General features: G+C 46.9%; 1 long non-coding RNA gene across 4 annotated transcripts in view; it reads right to left on the bottom strand.

The window, feature by feature from the left end:
- Positions 1-19395, bottom strand: part of LOC111185520 (uncharacterized) — a 117505-nt gene that overhangs the window by 70494 nt on the left and 27616 nt on the right. For 3 of the 4 annotated variants that reach the window (XR_016392846.1, XR_016392849.1, XR_016392848.1), the window contains exon 1: positions 187-19395. This exon is cut by the window's right edge. This is a non-coding gene — a long non-coding RNA (uncharacterized LOC111185520). The remainder of the gene's footprint in view (positions 1-186) is intronic. The other variant, XR_016392847.1, reaches the window with a different exon arrangement.

The following is a 19395-nucleotide window of genomic DNA, read 5'->3' as shown; positions in this document are numbered from 1 at the left end:
AGCTGAGGTGCATAGCAAAGGAATGATTTCAGTGAGCCCAGACTCTTGCATCTTCCCATACATAGAAAAGTGCTGAATTCATTAACTTGAGCTCTCTGGTTTTCTTTAATTAACGGTAATCTTCTAATGTTCCAACAACCTGGTCTTTGTTGCAAAAACCCTTATATATCCTACCTCCTTCCTTACCTCTTGGGAGCAGTCCCTCAGAGCTATCTGAGAGGCTGTGTCCTGGCCTTGAGGTTCTCAGAAAGTCCGCTAAATAAAACATAATTCTCAACTTTTAGGTTGTGCATCTGTTTTCAGTCGACGGTCCCTTCTCCTCCCGGGGCCTCAATTTTCTCATTTATAAGATGAAGTGGGAAAAAAAAAAAAAACGATGAAGGGATCACATTACATCTCTAAGGTCCTTTAACACTTGTGTTCAATTTTGTTAGTTATAGAATCTGCAAACAAGAAAAATGTTAAAATAAATCAGAGTGATGCAACAGAGGATATGAATAAAGATATGGCCCGACCATCAGGCAGTGATCCAGTGGTTGAGAACTGGGGCTTGAGACTCAGCTGGACTTGGCCTCAGGGCCAAGATCTGTCACTTAATATATGATCTCATGTTTTTAAGCCCAAGATGAGTTTTCCTTGTCTATGAAATTGAGATAATAATAGCGATCTCATGAAGGAATGTGGAGAATTAAATAATATACTCATGTTGCCTGGTAAAGTACCAGGCATATAGTAGGTGCTTCATAAACTGCACTTTCAACAAAACCAAAAAGATGAATCCGCAAGTGAGAGTCTTCCTTTAAGACTTCAGGAATCTCCATATCGTGGTTTTGGTTTCCAAATCTTTGTTCCAATAGAACTATCCTTTTTCTGACTGCCAACTTTGAGTTCAAGGAAGGCGCCAGGACCATCATACTTCCTGAAGCTTGATGACTACATGTTTTATAAAGGGTACTGCCGGGCTTCACCCTGGACTCAGGGAGACATGCAGAGGCCCTCTATTCTGGCAAGGGTCCACCTTTCTTCCTTTTGTGGGCCTTGTCTAGTTGGATAGCCAAATAAAAGGTTCTGCCCACTCACATTCGAAAATCTATTCATTAATGGGATGCAATTCACATTACGTGCCACTAATTACCCTAGGAAAGTAGTAAAAATTAATAAGGAACTACAGTTTAATTGTTTGATAATGACAGGGAGTTCCAAAGTGTCCTCCTGAGTAACAAAATTAACATTTAAACTAGCTCAGTCGAAGAACCTTCCCTTAAATGTAACTCTTCACTATTAGTGTGGCTTATTTATTTCTTTATTATGTCTTTGGGCAGCTCTGAAATATCAGAAATGTGTACTGAACCTTGAGAAGCTTCCCAATGTTCCAGGATAGTAAGTAGCCTGTCTGCAGAGTTTCAGGTGAACTGTGGATGGTCCCCACCATACATACACACACACACACACACACACACACACACACACAGAGTAAAATCAGACTGTCCTATGTTTATTTAACCAGGGGTAGAGAAGCTTCTCAGAAACTAGTGCCTCTTCCTAAAGGGAGTTGGGGGATGTGGGGAGCTGTCAAAACATTGCCCAGGGTAGGGTCCTAGAGAATCTCAGAAATGAAATGTTTGCTATGATGTCATTCTTTTTTTCTTTCGGCCGCGTGGCTGCAGGACCAGGGATCAAACCAGAGCCCTCAGCAGTGAGAGCATGGAGTCTTAACCACTGGAACACCAGCGAATTCCCGGACGTCATTATTTTACACTGGAGCATATACCGCTATTCCAGGGTACTCTCTGGACTTTTGTTGAAGGGAATGTGGTAGTTTTCAAATATGCCCATAAAAAGTGGAGTCTAATTTCCTTCCCCTTGAACATGAGGAGGATTTAGTGATTCTCTTCTAACGAATAAAATGTAGCAGAAGTGACGCTGTGTGACTTGAGAATTAGGCTCTAAAACAGATTCAGCTTCCACCTGGCTCTCCCTTGAGATGCTTGCCCTTGGAATCCAGCCACCATGTTGTGAGGAAGCCCAAGCACATGAAGAAGCCACATGTGGGTGTCTCAGCCCACAGACCCAGCGAGGTCCCCAGGCCAGCAACACCATCACCCGCCAGACTCATAACTGAAGGAGACTTTAGATGATTCCAGCACCCAGCCTTCAACCCTCCTGCTCCCACACCTGAGGCCCCAGACCTGGAGCATCAGACACAGGTCATGCCCCCTGTATTCTGAATTCCTGACCCACAGAAACCATGAGGCATAGTCAATGATATGCATTATCTTAAGCCACGACATTTGGAGATAAGCTGTTACACGGCAATAGATGACTCACAGAGAAAATTTTACAGACATGGGCCTCTTGGTTCTTGAACCAAAACCTTAAGGCCAGCAGGGACTGACTCACACAGGGCAGAGGGGAATGACGAGGGAGGGCTCAGCTGTGGCTGACCACAGCCCCAGCCCCCAGCCTTCCAACATGCTCATCACCTGCTAAATGACACACCCCAACAGAAGCTCTGTAGTCCTGAGCAACTTTAAGGTTGAAGGGTTTTCTTGTAATTCACAGAGATAGGACTAGGCACGGTTTATCTACCTGGGATACTTGCTTTCCCTGAAGAGCTAAGGATTGGCACTCATAATCCCTCAAAAGTGGCCTTTCAGAGAGTCCCATCATGTTGTGGCTCATTTCACACATGCTTGGGAGAGAGGAAAAGCCAACAGAGAAGGAACAGCTGTGCTCTGGGACCAGTCATGTCCACTCCCCCACCCTCGACCCAAACTCCATGCCCCATGTCCACTCTCTCATGCCAGCACTTCTATCTTCCCAGGCCAGGCCAGCTGTCTTCTTATGCATTCATTCATTCATTCATTCAATATGTATCGGGTGCCTACTGCATCAGGGGAGACAGACATTAAACAACAAATCATACAAACAAAGAATTCTACTTGTCCTAAGCACTTGGAGGGAGAAGTACAAGGTCCTCTGGGGAACTAGGGATATTTAAGTTGAGATCTGTAAAATTAGAGAATGAGTGAAGCAGACAGGGGTGCAGTGGGGGCCTAGGGAGAGTGCATTCCAAACAAAAGGCCACTCTAGGGCTTCCCTGGTGGCTCAGAGGTTAAGAATCCGCCTGCCAATGCAGGGGACACGGGTTCAAGCCCTGGCCCAGGAAGATCCTACATGCTGTGGAGCAACTAAGCCCGTGCACCACAACTACTGAGCCTGCACTCTACAGCCCACGAGCCACAACTACTGAGCCTGCGTGCCACAACTACTGAAGCCCGCATGCCTAGAGCCCGTGCTCCGCAACAAGAGAAGCCAGTGCGATGAGAAGCCCGCACACCGCAACAAAGAGTAGCCCCCGCTTGCTGCACCTAGAGAAAGCCCGCGCACAGCAACAAAGACCCAACACAACCAAAAAAATTAATTAAATAAATAAATAAAGGCCACTCTATAGGAAGAAAGTGTGTGGTTTCTGGGGACTTAAAGAATGATCAGTCAGGATGCCGGTCAGAAGTGGAGGAAGCAAGACAGTGCCCCCAGAAGAGTCTGGGGATTGAGGGAGCAACCAGACCATGTGGGGCGATACAGAAAGATCTCATCTATATTCTAAGCACAACAGGCAACCACCGAAGTGTTTAAAGCAGGAGAATGACAGGGTCAAATTTCACCTGTTAACGCATCTCGGTCCCCTAACCCCATTATTTCCCATTTGTGTGTACACCTCTGTACAACCCAGATCACATTATATTATAGGTAGTTGTTTAGGTATCTTTCTCCTCCACTGTGCTGATGGTCTCTTGAGAGCAGAGACCATGGCGTAACCATATTTGTAATTCCATTAGGCTCCCTACTGTTCTTGGGATCAAGTGCAAACTCCTTCTGCAGCCTGCAAGGCCTTGCACCTTCTGTCCCTCGCCCACCTCCCCAGGATCATCTTAGTCACTTCCTTTGCTCTCCAGTCATTCATCATGGTCCAGCCACTCCGGCAGACGTGTCACTTCCTCAGAGGCCTTCCAAGATGCCCTAGCTAGGATAGGGCCCCTGCTAAATATTCTCAGAGAAACCAATGCTTCTCCATCAGACTACCTACCAGGATTTATATCACCACTCACACACATTATTGCTTTAAGACTTGTCCCCCTCCTAAACTGTCAGTTTCGTGAAAGCAGAGAACGCGTCTGCCTTGGTCACCATCATATCTCCAGGACCTGGCACTTTGACGCTTATAGTTGGCATTCCACATAGAGTTGCTGAATGACAGAATGAAGGAGTACGAATGCATCAATGGGCAAATGAATGGGTGATTTCATGTATGATCCCAGCGGCCACCCAGGCCAATTCAATAGCTGATGTTGGACACCTCTCTCTGATCACCCTCCAGGCCCTTCTATGACATCACCTCTTTGCTGGCCTCACTGACTCTCCACTGGAAGAAGCCAATGTTAGTGAAGGCTTTATGGAATAAATGGAAAGTAGAAATGGGTAGAGAAGTCCAGGAAGGCATTTCTGGCAATCTCTGAGTAGTTATTACCTTAATCCTTCTGCCAAGCAAGAGGAGGAAAACTGGCAAACACCCGTGCTCAGTCAACAAGTCCACGTAAATGCCGACATGTATAGGACCTCGGCTGCATTCATAAGCTTTCCAAGTCCAAAGTCTTTTATAGGAACTAATGGGGTCAAATACAGTCCATCAGGTCACTGCTTCTCAAACTATCTCTGGTAAAGGGCCAGGTTTTAATTTTGTTTTCAATCTGCCACAGATCAATACTTTATAAAATAACGGGAATTATATACTTGGATGAGGCTGCAATGTCAAATTGCTATAAAAGTTTTTAAATGCTTACTTACCATTTCTGTACTCATTTCTTCATGGGTGACAAATATTTCTAGACCTACATCCACCTGCAAATCACACTTTGAGTAGCACTGACCCAGGTCAGCACTTGTACTCCCACTGCCTCATTCCTCAACCATGGCAGAAATTGCTAACCAGTCATCACACATTTCCCCATGAAGCCCATGCTTGGTTTTAAAATCTTCCTTATCCCAGTGTTCAAGACAGCCACTACCCTTCATACCTGTTAGAATGTCTATTATCAAAAAGACCAGAAATAACAAGTGTTGGCGAGGGTATGGGGAAAAGGGAACCCTCATGCCCTGTTGTGGGAATGTGAACTGGTACAGCCAGTATGGAAAACAGTACAGAGTTTCCTTTAAAAACCAAAACACGGGCTTCCCTGGTGGTGCAGTGGTTGAGAATCTGCCTGCCAATGCAGGGGACACGGGTTCGAGCCCTGGTCTGGGAAGATCCCACATGCCGCGGAGCAACTGGGCCCGTGAGCCACAACTACTGAGCCTGTGTGTCTGGAGCCTGTGCTCCGCAACAAGAGAGGCCACGATAGTGAGAGGCCCGCGCACCACGACGAAGAGTGGCCCCCACTCGCCACAACTAGAGAAAGCCCTCGCACAGAAACGAAGACCCAACACAGCCAAAAATAAATAAATAACATTTAAAAAAAGAAAATAAACTTGTTAAAAAAAAAATCTAAACTAAAACACAACTACTGTATGATCCAGCAATTCCACTTCTGGTTATTTACCTGAAGAAAACAAAAACACTAACTCCAAAAGATACATGCACCTCATGTTCAATGCAGCATTATTTACAATAGCCAAGATATTGGAAACTACCCAAGTGTCCATCGATGGATGAATGGATAAAGAAATTATGGTTTATGTATCCACAATGGAATATTATTCAGCCATAAAATAGAATGAAACCTTGCCATATGTAACAACATAAATGGACCTCAAGGGCATTGGGCTAAATGAAGTAAGTCAGACTGAGAAAGACAAATTAGAGTATGATCTCCCTTATAGGTAGAGTCTTTTTTAAAAAAGAAAAAAGCTTATACTTACAGAGAACAAATTGGTGGTTGCCAGAGGTGGGGGGGAGAAATGGGTGAAGGGAGTTAAAAGGTATTTAAAAGAAAGTAACCCTGTAACTTTTACCTGTCATCTTCCAATTCTTCCTTCCCCTACAACCCCAGTTCTAAGCAATCGCTAATCTGCTTTCTGTCTTCTGTCTTCCCTGTTCTGGACATTTTATACATTTGGAAAAAAGAAAAAAGTCACAACCATGTACACAATCAGGGATACCACAGGAAATTAAACTTGTTTACCATCCCTACTTTACATGGTCCACAGGCTCACCATTTGTCATATTCACACCCAGGATAAGGAAATGTCTATATTTTTGTATCCAGCCTAATGAAAAGTTCATGAAGTATGACCATCTATCTCATCAATGGAGTCCCTCCTGATCATTCAGTCCATTAACAATCTTTTTGCAGCTTGAGAAGCTCTTAATTCACACATAACTATAAGAAGACATCGCAATCTATACCACAAACACAAACTTCTGCTATGTTCTCAGATTTAAACTATGTGGATTGCATTTGGGAACATGAAATCACTAGCCCTTCATTGCTTTGACTCTTTCTTCCCTCAAATTCTCCATCCCTACGGCTCACCTGCTTCTATTTCAATTTGTCACAGGGGCTCATTCACAGTGGATTATTTTCACTTCTCATTACCCTCTTTAGCACAACATGAGGTTTTCATTCCTCCCACGTTCAATCTTTTCCCCAAGCAAGATTAAAACCCCTTGACCCTTCTTGGGTCACCATCAGGCTGTAAGCCAACCTCCAGTCATGGTCACTGAGAGGCCAGAGAAGCAGCAGCCACGAGGCAGAGAGAATTGATCTGTTGTCTTCAGGCTTCAGGTCTGAAACTCACTTGTGGAGAAAGGCAAGTTTCACTTTGAACCTTTTCTCTCAACCTCACCTCTAAAGTTCTCTTTGAAATGTTTTTGCAACTTCCTCTTGGTCCCTGTAAACCACAGAATCACAGACTGTTAGCCCTAGAATATGCCTTAAAGGGCATCTGGCTCATCCAAAGTCCTCTTCTGAGTAGTAGGGGGAACAGTGAGGTCAGTGTGGGGAGTCAGCAGACGTGAGCCCTGCTCACTAACCAGTGATGACCTTAGAAGAGGTGATCCACGTCTCTGAGACTGTTTCCAAGGAAGGCAGATAAGATCCCTAAAATGCGGTGATTGTGACCCACTCACGGGGCCAGTTGAAAATAAAATGAGATGATGAGAACAAAAGTGCTTTGAGGGGCTTCCCTGGTGGCGCAGTGGTTGAGAGTCCGCCTGCCGATGCAGGGGACACGGGTTCGTGCCCCAGTCCGGGAAGATCCCACATGCCGCGGAGCGGCTGGGCCCATGAGCCATGGCTGCTGAGCCTGCGTGTCCGGAGCCTGTGTTCCACAACGAGAGAGGCTGCAACAGTGAGAGGCCCGTGTACTGGGAAAAAAACAAAAAAAAAAAGTGCTTTGGAATGAAAGCACCATGTGAATGCTGGGATTTTAACAGTCCTCAGCATGCAGTAAACTAGAGGCCAATATCAGAGTAGAAACAGTGGGAGGAGAAAGAGAAGGTGATCCAAGGTGCCTTTTGACAAAGACCTTTTTTGACAACTTGGGAGCTGAAATTAAATTAAGGAAAGGAATTGGGGTGTTTTGGACCATTTGTAGTTTGAGCAAGAAAGGAAAGTATTTAGTAACGATCTAGGATGGCGGTCATGACAGAAAAAAGTGGACAAATTCAAAAATATTTATGAGGTAAAATTATCAGGCTAAGTGTCCATCAGCAGACGAATAGATAAAGAAAATGTGAGGGATATATACATACAGTGGAATATTATTCAGCCATTAAAAAGAAGGAAATTCTGCCATTTGTGACAACATGGATAGACCTTGAGGGTATTATGCTAAATAAGTCAGGCAGAGAAAGACAAAAGCTGTATGGCCTCATGTATAGGTAGAATCTTTAAAAAAAATGAAACCAAACTCATAGAAAAAGAGAACAGATGTGTGTTTACTAGAATCAGGGTGGGGGGGCAGGGTGCAGAGGAATTAGATGAAGGTGGTCAAAAGTACAAACTTCCAGTTATGAGATAAATAAGTTCTGGGGATGTCATGTACAACATGGTGACTACAGCTAACACTTCTGTAGGACATATTTGAAAAATGCTAAGGGAGCAAATCCTACAAATTCTCATCACAAGGAGAATAAACGTTTTTTTAACTATATGAGATGGATGTTAACTAAACTTATGGTATTTATATGTACGTCAAGTCATTACACTGTACCCCTTATATAGCAAGTCGTTATGCTATACGTCAATGGTATCTCAATAAAACTGGGGAAAAAACCATCAGGGCTAGGTGATGGATTGGATACAGGAAGAGAGAAGGAGGGGGTATGTTCAGGGTGACATTTCTGCCTTATTTAACTGGAGTTAAGAAACACCAGAAGAGATCCAAGTGGGCGGGGCACAGAAGGGAGATCACAGACTTGCTTTTGCACATGTTGAGTTTGACTTGCCCTTGGGGCACCCAAGCAGATATGCTAAATAGGCCATTGGAGCTAAGGGGTTCTGTGTAGCTCAAGATATAAAAGGTTGAATATATCCATGTAGGTGGGAATTAAAGTAATTGGCTAGGATGAGATCACCTAGGGAGAGAACACAGGGTGGGAAAAGAAAGGGACCTAGGACAAGTCTATGGACAAGGGGCCATAATATTTAATGACAGAGGAGGATGAAACTTAAGAGAAATTAAGGGAAGATCAAAGAGACAGAAGGAAAAGCAGAAGAGTGTTTTTAAGCAAGGGAAGAGCATAATTCAAGAAGAAAGAAATGGCCAGTAGCACCAAGCGCTGATAAGGGTCATTTAAGATGAAGACATGTAAATATCCATCAGATTAGCAGTGGAGGTCAGTGGTGTCCTTTCATGATAGCATCCCATTCTGGGTCCTCTCCAAACACAGATTCTTTCCTGTGCCCTTGTCCCCATTACAATCCAAGGTTCAAAATGGACCTCAACTCTCTAGAAAAACTAACCATTCATGAGATCCTGAACACTAAGAATGTTTTCAACATGACAGTTTGAGGCTTCAGCTAAGCCTGTAACTTTCTGGAACCACCGCTCCACCCTACATACTAAGAAATCCTACCTCCTGAGATTGGTTTCCTCTAGATCACAGATGGCAAGTGTGAGGCACACCTATTCGCACCCACCAAACCTGGGTCCATGTCAGTCACCATTAATTGATCGGAAGTCCCCCCTGAAAAATGTGTGCCTCTGGGGGTCACTCTCCCTACATGCCATGTTCTAGGACGGCGGTACAGCTCTGAACCCTTGATCCCTTCCCAGGTCATCGTCCCCCATTCCCCATCCTCCCCTGAGGGAGGTAAGACGACTTCCACAGCACATCATGTGTCTCTGTCCCTAGCTGCACTCAGCCCTCAGCCAGACTGTTGCATCTGTTCCCAATATTGAGGGGAGTCACAGTTATTTGCTTTGGAAATCAGAGCCTGGGGATTGTCAGCTTTATCTGGAAAGCAGGGCCTGCTCCATGGAGAAGGGAACGACTCGGCACACAGCAGAGTGTGTTTGTTTGGCTTCTCCTGTGGGACCCCAACACCCACCGGGTCCTGTGCAGCATGGACGAGGCGCGTGCCTCCCCGCCAGCCTGATTTGGGAGGATAATAAGCTAAACAAAGGAGCAGATGATCGTGGAGGCTGATTTGCAGTCTGTACGGTTTATATTTAGCCATCTCGTGACGGGTTGCTAGCTCTGTGTGGCAGTCGCCCTTGGGAAATTCAATCTGGGGGATGCAGAGGTGGGACAGATCTGGGAGAGAGGAGGGAGGGGTTTAAAATGTCACTTTCGGGCACAGGAAGGACGGGCAGGCCAAATTTATCCAACAGGCAAGCAGCCAGGGACAGAATTTTGGACACTTATTGTAGAAACATGGAAGAGAATATAAAAATGTGTAAGAGGGGACACTCGTAACAATCTGTAAACTGCCAGGCATTGGAGGGTGAAGTCCCCTCTTCCTCCCTTCCTGGCCACCTTCAGTAATCCTGAGAGGGGTGGTGATTCAGAAAACCTGAATTCTAGCCCCGGTCAGCCACCAGCTGGAAGCCGCATCCCTGCTCTGGGAGATGAAAGGGCTAGAGAGGATGATCCCTAAGATGCGGTGATTCCCCGCCTCTACCCGGTGTCAAGATGAAGAGAGGCAACCTAGGGGATGTGCAATGTGTGGGTTGGGTGGGGAGTTGCCGGTTAAAACCGTGGGGCAGGGGGATGCCCTGGTGGTGCAGCGGTTAGGACTCCACACTTCCACTGCAGCGGGCACAGGTTCAACCCTGGTCGGGGAACTAGGATCCTGTAAGCTGCAAGGCCTGGCCAAAAAAAGCCAAAAACAGTCATAACTGGAACATTCTGCGATCATTACAAATTGTGGTACTGATGTCACCCAACCAAAAAATAAACTTCCACTAACGTCAACATTAAAATAATCTTTAGAGAAACACGAATCATGGCGCTGATCTATATTAATTGAGAGCGAAGGTATCTATAACATCCTGCTCAGTGGGAAAGGCAGCAGCCACGCAAGGCAACCGCTTGCTGTCGATCAGGCACTGGTGGGCGGGGAGAGAGAGCCATCACCCAAAGCGGGAAGGAGAATCCGAGCGGAGCCTCCCCGAGCCCCTGCTGACCCCTCCCACTCTACATTTTGGGTCTAAGTCGTGAATCCCAGAAACTGGTGCTGCCAGAGAAAGGAGGTTTTCCTATAGGGTTTTTGTTGTTGGTTTTTGATTTGTTTGGGGTTTTTGTCTCCGTTATGGTCCACCATCTTCCCCCAGCCCAAAGCAGCAGTGGGCGGTGAGGACAGCACAGGTCCTCAGGGGCCAGTCCCAGGGGGCCCGTCTTAGAACAAGACTGTGGCTTTAGGCCGAAGCTCCACTTCTTGGTGGGGCCTCCCAGGGATAGTCTTGTCTGGGCATAAATCTTCTCATTCTAGAGTGACAAGGCAGAAAAGGGCCTTAAAGATCATCTCTCAGTCCCAGAGCAGTCCTGTTTCCACGCTGTTCTCAAGCCGGCAGCCTCGTGAGCTAGTTCAGTAAGGCTCTGGATTCCAGGATAACGGAGGGTTTAATTTGAGTTTCAGGGAGATACTTGCTTCTCACAGATATTCACCCTGTCTCCCACATCAGAGCCAAATAGCTCGTCCCTATCGAAGGCAAAGAGGATTTGGTCATGGTGCGATTTGAAAGAACCGACAGTATCTCTCTCACCACTTACTTGCCAGAACCCCGCCCATAGCTCTTCATTCCTTCGTGGTAAAGTGTATTCATCTGTAAAATGAAAGGAGGTGTGAGTCAGGAAAACAGAGCTCCCTCAGTGGAAAGAACCCCCCAAATTAGAAATTACACAAGGAGTCATCTAAGGGTGCAGTTCTCCACTCTTAACTGTCTTCACCACTTGGATTCTTTGAATCAGAAGAGACTTTTCACATCGTATCATCCTTTTATAAAGGAGCAATTTAGGCCCAGAGAGGTTATGTTCTTAAGCAAGGTCACACAGCACACTGCGAACCAGGACTGGGGCCCCCTGGCCCCTCTGCACATTTTGAAGGGCTCTTTCAAACTTAAATTCTAATCCAAGACTCCATTCCTTTGTTTTATAGACAAAAAGAACCACCCCCACCAGAGGCTCCTTTTTAAAATTTCTCTGCTGGCACTAGTATCTGTAGCAATCAACAGCGTGCAGGAGGGAATCATCATTGTAAGCACACTTGGTGTATCGGAATCGAGACACGTAAAGCTTGGGCTTCGGAGCTTGACGGGGCCTACACCAGCGCAAACCCTGTCGGACTGCCTGCGTGTTACCTGCGGGCTTCATTTGCTTTTTTCCCGGAACTTAGTCCTTTGCTTTGGCGCTCCTGCCCCCTAGTGGCAGCAAGCTTCACTGCCGCCACATTCTTCTACAGACAAATGAAAGGGAAATCGGGGCGGGGTGGTGGGGGGAGAGGAGGCACTTTTGAGGATGGATAGAAGCAATCCGCGCCCTTCTCTAAAAGAGCAGGCTTGGTTACGATGGCGGAATTTTTTAACCTCACACACAAAAGGGTGACTAACTAGACGTTAGCCCGCAGCGTATCTGAACCTGTGGAGCCGTGAGGCCAGAGCACCAAGGATCCTAGATTGAAAATAGTTTATATAACTGACTCAAGGACTCCTGGGCTCTGAGAATCTGATGGCAGGAATAAAAGGACCTAAAATAGCAAGCAAAAGAGAGGAACACTGACATATGGTACCCAACAAACACTGGCATGAATGAATTCAAAGCCCTGCCCCCCTAACTGCCCAGGCTCTGTCCAGTATTCAAAATACTGGTCCCCACGCTGCTTAGCTAATACCTGCTCCTTCTGGCCATCTCTGCTCAGCACTTCCCCTGCCTCAGCGGATGAGATGGGTCCTCTTCATATGCTCTCATGGCACTGGGTACTTTTCCTTCATAAGACTTTTCACAGTCCCTAAGTCTGTGTTTCTCTGGTTATTTTCATGCCCACCCTGAAGTGTAGGTTCCCCGAGGACAGGCACTGAGGCTACCTTGTTGACTACTGAATCTGTGTCCCTAAACTAGTGATTAGCACATAGGAGGCCCTCAATTAATGCTTTTCCGTGGAATTAATGAAATCACAAGTGTTGGTTTACTGACTGAATTACATCTGTTTACAGAGTTAAAAAGCAGATCTCAGTGGAGAAAGCAGGTGAGCTACGTCTTGGGGTTTCACAGCTATGCAGCACCAGTCATGTGATTAGTGCTTTTCTTGACATGTCTTGGGATCCCTCCTAACCTATAAAAGGCACAAAAATCTTCTGAGGATGGAGACCTTCCTTGAATATGACCGCAAATGCTCACCATCACCCTTGGGGCAGGTAGCTGAGCAGGTGTCTTTACCGTAATTACACTTGTTAACATTCTGCCCCCACCAGCTCAGCTTTTGTTCCTGCCATGGTGGGGAAATCAGCCTGAGAACTGAAGGACAGCAGATTGAGAGGCTACACGGACATCAGGACACCTGACCTTCGGGGCTGTCTCTCTGTAACCTTGGGTGGTGCCTCCCTGCCCTGGCTGTCTGTTGTCTCATTTCTAAACTCTTGGGGTATGTAACATCAAAGCCACTGTTTTTCAGGTGTCAGAAAACCCAACCTAAAGTGCCTTAAGGGGAGTAAAAGGGGGATACGTATTACTCATGAAACTGAAAAGCCATGGATTGAGGACTTAGTCTAGGATGTCAAGCAACTTCCTCTGAGCCTGGTCTCTCTCCTCCATCCTTCAGCTCTGCTTCCCTCTCTGTTGGTCCCCTTGCAGGAAGGTTCCTTGTATATGGGGGTCTCCAGCAGCTCCAGGCTTTCATCCCCACAGCAGAAAAAGAGAGGGGCTTTCTCTTAGCTGTAGCACACAAAAGGCCCTGGACTGCCCTCACAGGTGCCTTTGGGCCACATGCTCACCTATGAGCCAGTAGCTGTGGTCAAGGGAAGTTCTGGGATCCACCTGAATCACGTGGACTGACACGGCCAGAGACCAGGCACCCCGGGGGCTGATCTAGGAAGTACTCTCGGAACGTGGGAGAACAGTTGCTAGACGTGCAGCAACAGAAATGGCACTACAGAGTTAAGTGATTTTTAAGGACCCTTCCAGCTTTCAATACCCTGATGTGACTCTGATTGGATGTCAGGGAAATGGAAGGGAGAATAAAGCCATGGAAATGCTCTAGCATTAGCCCAACTCCAAACCCTTTCAAAAAGCCAAAATGCCAAATAAGACCCCTCACCCAGAGACTTCCCTGGTGGTCCAGTGGTAAAGAATCCGCCTTCCTATGCAGGGGACACCCGTTCGATCCCTGGTCAGGGAACTAAGATCCCATATGCCGTGGGGCAACCCAGCCCACACGCCACAACTACTGAGCTCGTCTGACTCAACTAGAGAGCCCGCGTGCCACAAACTACAGATCCCATGCGCTCTGGAACCCACGCCACAACTAGAGAAGAGAAAACCCATATGCCACAACTAGAGAGAAGTCCGTGCACCGCAACGAAAGATCCCGCACGCCGCAATGAAGACCTGACACAGCCAAATAAATTTTTTAAAAAAAAGGGCTTCCCTGGTGGCGCAGTGGTTGAGAGTCTGCCTGCCGATGCAGGGGACATGGGTTCGTGTCCCGGTCCAGGAAGATCCCACATGCCGCCGAGCGGCTGGGCCCGTGAGCCATGGTCGCTGAACCTGCGCGTCCGGAGCCTGTGCTCCGCAACGGGAGAGGCCACAACAGTGAGAGGCCCGCGTACCGCAAAAAAAAAAAAAAAAAAAAAAGACCCCTCACCCATTCTGAAGGGAGCCCTTAGAAAGCAAGCAGTGATGGTGACCCTCCTGAAGCCCAGGGGCAGAAAATGAATAGCATTTTGATAACGACACAAAAATGGAACATTTCTATTTCCCAAAAAGATAGACACTGTCAGTGAGATTCATAAAATAAATAAATTAATTAAAAATCTTATTAAACTTTCCCTTTCACTGCTTCTTCGTATCTCTGGTTGAGGTGGTGCAGGATGAAGGTTGCCATGGTGATGGCTGAATTTTTTTTTTTTAAATAACAGGGCTCAGGAGCTCTGGCTGCTGGCCATACCGCCTCAGGCAGGAAAGGGTGGGGGGAAGGAGAGAAGCAAAGTGAGAAAAGGAAGAAAGCTGCTGGGCTCATCCCAGGACTCGGTAACTTCTCCAACTTGTTCTCCTTGTACCGAGGATAAGGCCCCAAAACTGCAGACTCTGGCTCCTTCAGAGAATAAGAGAATGTGGAGCCCAAATGCATGATGAGGACAGGACCTTAGAAGTCACTTTGCCCATCCCCTACCTGATTCTCTCTTGTGACAGATGGATTTCTCCTACATTTACACTCCTTCCGGTGAACAATGGGCCCACCCAGCCCATCCAAGTTTTAGATGAGCCGCTGGAAACTTGACCCTAAGAGAAATGTTCAAAGACATCCTGAGATTAAGAACCCATAGGACTTTTAAGTGAAAGAGGAATTTGAGGTTAGGAGCCCAGTACCTGTCAAAACAAACAGTCCTGGCCACAAATTCTAGTTCTGCTCTTCTCTCTAGAACCATCTAAGAATGAGATGGGAGATTCCAGAAGTGGTGGACTGTATCCCCGTGAGTGGATATACTCAAGCCTGCATAGGCCAGCAAGGGGCTGACTGATAAGCATGTTTTTAAATAGTTCCAGTCATCAGAGAGGCAGGACCCTGCTGAGGGAGGCTCAGAGAAGCAACACACCGAGGCCTTCACGCAGAACATTTTAAACTCCAGCCCAGGGAAAGGGGAAGCCAGGGACTAAGCCTGGAGAGAACCAGAAACCAGGAAGCACAGAAATCTGCTCTGACACCAGAATGCCTGCCAGGGGATTTGACAGGGGATGGTCTCGGCCCAGCTGACCCCGGAAAGGACTGGCATTCTCAGCTGGCCCCATCCCTTGTCTCCTGGCCAAAATGGCAGGCAACTAAGGCCATGCTGTGTTTGTCAGAGCATGGCTTCTAGAAGTTAAATAATAATAGTAATAATAATAATAAATACTAAGATTGTTCCTCTAAGCTGGGAAAGTGGCAGGATAACTAAAGCTGAGTGAGTCTGACATTTCCCCCAGGAGCTGGCTGAGCAGAGACCCCAGGAGGAAGGGGAAGAGCCAAGGAGTGCGGGCCCCTGGGCCTGTGACCTGCACCTCCATGACCTGCACCCCCACCCCTGTGCTGTGCCTCAGGTGTGATGATCCAGCAGCTTGGGGTCTAGGGGTCCCCATCAGCTTTCCCCAGGCAGATTGGGAGGAGCAGGGGGAATGAAAGCACCTTAAGAAAGAGATGAAAGCCAGACTCAGAGCAAGGGAGAAGTGGGCCAGCGTTCACACCCCCAGGCCACCCGCCTGTGTCTTCTGGAACAGGGTGGAGAACTCAAAGGCCCCCAGCCCTGAGGGAGGCTGAAGGAGGCCACCCAGCACTGGCCCTGGCCTATCTCTGGTGCTGCCCAGACCTACTGGCCTCTCTTTCCAAGGGCAAGGTTAGATCCCAAACCCCACTCTGCCCTCATAAACCCTCCTCACAACACACACACACACACACACACACACACACGCACGCACACACACACACTCGCACGTGCACATACACACACGCACACGCCTAGAGCCGGAGACCAAAACAGCAACAGGCCTTAGAAATAGTACCCAGGGATCCATACACCCCAGGCTTGTCCAAGCATGAACCAGCTCCTGGAGGATGCACAGAGTCCATCAACAGAAAGGGACAAGGAGACCAGCCCGTTAGCGGCACGGTAAGACTTACTTTGCACCACATGCCTTTTTTTGTAGAATGTTTCTCACGTGCATATATGGCCTTTTCAAAAAACTGATTCTGCTCTTCTTTCTAGAACACACATACAGAATCTGTCCTTTGTCCTGGCCACCTGAAGTCAGGAAAACCAAGTCCTAGCTCCCGTCTGCCACTAATACTGAAGCAGTGTGACGTCAGCCTGGTCCTAACCATCCCGTGCCTCGGCTCCTGGGGCTGTAAAATGGGGAGACAAAACCTACCCTACCCTCCTCATAGGCACTTCAGGAGTCTGATGAGATACAATTACAGCAATGATAATAGTTAAACATATTGAGTGATCATCGGGGACTGGGCACACGGCTACCATCTCAACCCTAAAACAACCCTATGAGACAGCAACTCATATAAGCCTCAATTTAAGAGACAAGAAAAATAAGGCAGAGAGAAGTATGCTTAAGTCATGCAATGACATGTCTGGCCTTCTGACTCCAGAGCCAAAACTTGTACCCACTAAGCGCAATATGACACTTTGATATTAATATTCGTTATTCTACTGCCTGTCCCAAGAGGATTGGGTGAGTGAGTGATCAGACTGCCTCCACCTGTTTGCCCCAATATCAGAGTCTCTGCCTTTGCTTACGATCGTTTAGTGAAGGGCTAGAATCTAGAGATAGGGATAGTAAGCAAATCCCAAAGTGGGATCCTGGTCCTAGATGTTAGGATTTGTTTCCTGACAGAGACCAGGATTGTGGACCTGCCTCTAATGGAAAGAAGCCCCACCTGAAACTCCTATACACACAATTGGCTTGTTACTGCCCCACGCCACCACTGTCACCATGGCATCTAGGGACCCAGGATGCCAGTCCTCAATCACGGTTCCTGATTTAGAGTCTTCCTAATTCACACTTCCTCCTTCAGTCTTCTCTTCTCCCTCCTGTGGACTTCACAGCCCTCTACAATATCTACCACCGGGCGGTCATGCAGCCCCTTGAACACCACCACCAGTGAGGGACAGGCAGCTCACTACCCAACAGACCCAAACCATTCTCAAACCACACTAACTGCTTGCAAAGTCCCCCTTCTATTGCCCTGAAATCTGTCTCCACATTTTGTCTAAGCTCTAGTTTTCGTGCTGCCCTCAGGGGTCTCATATCACACCTGCCCTGACAGTCCTTCAAATAACCAGAGATGGTACTAATGTTCTGCCTTGGTCTCCTCTAGGCCAGTGGTTCTCAAACTTGAGCATGCATCAGATGTGAAGATCTTGCTAAACCACAGAGTACTGGGCCCCACCCCCAGAGTTTCGGATTCAGTAGGTCTGGGGTGGGCCCAGCAATTTACATCTCTAAGATGCTGCTGCCACTGCTGCTGCTTGGGGATCGCACTTTAAGAGCCACTGCTCTGGCTGAACACCCTCATAGCTTTGAAAACTCCTGTGTGAGATTCCCAGGCTTCTTTACCACGCTAGTCTCTCTCTTTGGCACCTGCTCTGGTTTGCCACTATGGCGCCCGGAGCTAGACAAAGAACCTTAAGTAGATGTTTTGGGTTACAAGGAGCAAAGATTCCCTCGGTCACGTCAAGTAAGAGGGGGTGTTTATAGTGGACTTAAGAAAAACAGGAACCTCACATTTCTGGCCAGCCTGACGGACCCCAGGCTGATGACGCCTCTTGGGAAGAGTAGAGATGGCAATGTAGTTGGATCTCCAGCCAGAGGACAAGAGATCTTGCCGGTCCCTCAGCAGCAGGGTGACATTTATCCTCAGCGCTCTGCCTCTTCTTCCACCATTTTTGCTGCCGCCAGCCAATCCCTTAACCCCTCTCCCCTTATAGATTATCTCTACCTCAGAGCTTCTGCTTCCTCATTCTTGCTTCCCTTTTCTTATGTTCATTATGTCCACTCTGAGCCCGCCAGCAACTGCCTGATTTACTCTTTTCTTCCCAGCTCAAATTCCCGAAAGAATCAAAGTGAGGGAACTTGTTCTAGTTTGGATAAAGCTCTTTAAGCATCCTACAGGTTGGCGGAACTTGGGTCCATATCCAATCTCTTGTGGCTGGTAAAAAGTTGAACCACGTGATTTAAGCATGAAATGTGTCCTTAGAAGAAGACCATAGGAGAAGCCTGCAGTCCATTGGCTACCGACAGGTTTCATCTTGCATGCCAACTCCGTGGAAAAAATATTGGCTGCCTTAAAGACAGTGTTGAGAAGGATTCAGAGGCAACATCGAAACACAATGGAATATGATTAGTTAGTGTTATCTGTCATGGCATACAAACATGAAGCCTCAGCCTGCGTGCCCGTTACTCGCCATCCTAGTGTTATAGCATGTGGTCTGACGAGGGCAAACTAAGTGGAGGCATCACTTTCCTCATTCTGAATTTCCTATTTCTCTTTATAAGGCCTAAGACTCCAGTTGCTTGATTAGACAGCTGTATCACACTATGGCTTCACATTGAACCTCAGCCACAGAAAACCCTAAGCCTTTTTCATACCTGTTATTAAATCACATTTCTCCCATTCTGTATTGTGCAAAAAAAGAAAGAAAAGGAAACAAACAGTTAAATTTTACATATTCCCCTAATTAAGTTCACCTTGTTTAATTTAGCCTACCACTCCAGCCTACCGAAACCTTCTTACTATGGTGTCTTTTCTTGGCCTATTTGACAAATTGCTCATACTGTATGTGCAGGTCTCTGTCCAGGAAATGAAGGTTAAATGTTTAACTCCTTTACAAGATTGACACAAACGTGAATTTAGATTGTTTGTTTCCACGGACCTACTTTGTACCATTTGCTCAATAATTTCAAGAAATTATTTTTGGCTAACAAGTCCTAGTGCATCTTTGTCCATTGTGTGCTCAGTGAGGATAACCAAAGACAGTTACACGAGTTCATGGAGTCGGCTCCTTTCATAGAATAATTGCTGTCATTCATTGAATATCATTCTAGGTTGTGAGTGAGTTAACACATTATTTCTAACCCTTACAACTTTAAGAGGTAGGTTTTATTATCCCTTTTAGCAGGGTGAGGCAACGGAGACATAAAGGGTTCAATCACTTTCCAAGATGGCACAGCTAGTATACATGGTAGGGCTG

This window comes from Delphinapterus leucas, chromosome 3 (assembly GCF_059928025.1).
Source record: "Delphinapterus leucas isolate spDelLeu-1000000601 "Yukka" chromosome 3, BTC_Dleu_Yukka2, whole genome shotgun sequence".
Taxonomy (NCBI): Eukaryota; Metazoa; Chordata; class Mammalia; order Artiodactyla; family Monodontidae; genus Delphinapterus; species Delphinapterus leucas.
Note: the sequence above shows the minus strand (reverse complement) of the source record. Positions and strands in the feature narration are given on the sequence as shown.